The sequence below is a fragment of the Chroicocephalus ridibundus genome, chromosome 9 (assembly GCF_963924245.1).
Source record: "Chroicocephalus ridibundus chromosome 9, bChrRid1.1, whole genome shotgun sequence".
Lineage (NCBI taxonomy): Eukaryota > Metazoa > Chordata > Aves > Charadriiformes > Laridae > Chroicocephalus > Chroicocephalus ridibundus.
In genome coordinates this window covers 41,372,424-41,374,663 of record NC_086292.1, presented here as the reverse complement: position 1 = coordinate 41,374,663, position 2,240 = coordinate 41,372,424, and the positions used below count along the sequence as shown (strand labels likewise).

The 2,240-nt window shown below is 62.6% G+C and overlaps 1 non-coding gene across 1 annotated transcript; it reads left to right on the top strand.

Moving 5' to 3' along the window:
• The first annotated feature begins 68 nt into the window (after positions 1-68).
• Positions 69-141, top strand: TRNAR-UCG (transfer RNA arginine (anticodon UCG)). Its single transcript has one exon. It is a non-coding gene; the product is annotated as a tRNA-Arg (tRNA).
• The last annotated feature ends 2,099 nt before the right edge of the window (positions 142-2,240 follow it).

The following is a 2,240-nucleotide window of genomic DNA, read 5'->3' as shown; positions in this document are numbered from 1 at the left end:
GCCATATGCGTGGTACAGTCCGCCGACGGTGGGCTCAGTAGTGCACGGAGGAAACCATCGCTAGCGGCGGCCGCGTGGCCTAATGGATAAGGCGTCTGACTTCGGATCAGAAGATTGCAGGTTCGAGTCCTGCCGCGGTCGGCGGAAGCGCCATCGTGGCGCTGGTTATTTTGCCCCTCCCGGCCGTAGCCCGGGACTGAGGGCGGTGGGGTCAAGGGCACCCGCGGCCGCGTTTTGCTCGTCTTTTTCACCGAAGAGGAGAAAAAGGGTGAGAGCGGCTGCGAGCACGGAGTGGCAGACCAGCCTCCTCCCTGTACGTGTCACCCCGTGGCAAGCATCATGGGCATGAAGTTGGGGGTTGCCAGCACACCAGGAGCCAGGACCCGCACACCAAAACCTCACACCTTAAAACTCCGACGCCTTGAGGGTGGCTCGGGACCAGCGGTGGGGTCCAGGGACCCTCGCCCAGCCAGGGTGGGTGGTGTGTGGGCACAGAGGTGAGAGCTGGGCATGGGACGCGTGTGGGGACAGCAGGAGACCGCACTGCTGGGGCATGCGACACGGGTGGGGACAGCTCAGCCAGCGGGGATGGAGCAGCAGCTGGGGAGCCAAAGATGACCATAGGGTGTAAGGAAGGGGCTATAGGGTGCAGAGAAGGTCACCCTAGGGTGCAAGGAAGGGGCTATAGGGTGCAGGGAAGGGGCTACAGGTTGCAAGGAAGGGGCTACAGGGTGTAAGGAAAAGGCTATAGGGTGCAAGGAAGGAGCCATAGGGTGTAAGGAAAGGGCTATAGCGTGCAGGGAAAGGGCTGACGGGGCCATAGGGTGTAAGGAATGGCTATAGGGTGTAAGGAAGGGGCTACAGGGTGCAGGGAAGGGGGCATAAGGTGCAAGGCAGGGTCTACAGGGTGCAGGGAAGGGGCCATAGGGTGTAAGGAAGGGGCTACAGGGTGCGGGGAAGGGGATAAGGAGGTGTCGAGGCCAGGGCATGTTGCTGCAGGCTCCCTGCCCCCCGTAGGGGCTCTTCTGGCCTCCCGGCCGAGGCCAACCTGACCTTGGCATCTTGCCCTTGCCGAGCCGTGCCAGACCGAACCATGCTGTGCCTCATCGAGCCGCCAGGTGGCGCTACGGCCCCGCCGCTACCGGCCGCGCCGGGCCGGTTCCCACGGGGACCGGGGGCCGTCGGGGCGCGGGTACCGCATCCCGCTTTGCCCTCCCGCTGGGGCACCGGGAAGAGGGGCACCGGGCACTGAGACACACCCCCCCGCGCCCCTCCCGACCCCTGCGGAGCTCCAAACCCGCCGGCAGCGTGGTGGACCCCAAGGTGCTTCTCCCCCCCCACCTCCATCCTGCACCCCCGAGGGGTGGGAGCTGTGCGGCCTCTGGCCCCACAGCTCCCACCCCTCGGGGGTGCAGGATGGGGGCGGGGGGCAGCTATGCCCCCTCCTATCCAAACAGACGGTGAAGAACGCACGGCCACCCCCGATTCTTGAAGTGCGGAGCCGGCAGGGAGGGATGCTCCGGGGCTGCGGGTGCTCTGGGGTGGGAGGGAAGAGCCTTGAGCTGCGCTGGGGGGAAGCGGGGAAGGGTTTGGGGACCCCCTGCTACGGGTTGGCTCTGGGGAAGGACCAGGGTGCGGGGGACTTGTTCTTCCTTCCGATGCATTGCATTAACGCCGGTCTCCTCTTATTTAGGGGCTTTGATCTGCTTCTTTTTAACGTTTTGGCGAAGAAATACATGTTTAAAAAAAAATCCAAACTCGCCCCACCAAAAAAAATCTCTTCCCTTAAGAGGGAAAAAAGATGTAATTCTCCCCGAAATTATTCTCCACGCTTATTTCTGAAGTCCTCCCGCGTGGCAGCGCACTGAGAAGGGTGGATGACAACGAGCTTTGCCCGCAGCGAGGACCGGGCCGGGGCTGCCTGTATCTCACCCGGGTGCGGGCAGGGAGGTTCGGTAAGGCTAGAAAAAAAAATAAATCACCATCATAAAAAACCCCGAAATAACCCCCAAAACCCACCGTTTCAGCAGGGCTGGTCGCAATGCATGAGTCGGGATGGGGTGCGTAGGGTTTGGGTTTTTTTTTTTTTTTCTTTGTCTCTTGGGGAAACATCCCCACCCCGGTGCGCCCCGTCGGGGCTGGGGTACGGGCGGTGAGAGATGCGACTTCACCCCCCCCACCCACCCCTCATCGCTTGGAGAACCCGCTCCCCGCCGGGAGCTCGATGCCATCGGTCGGAT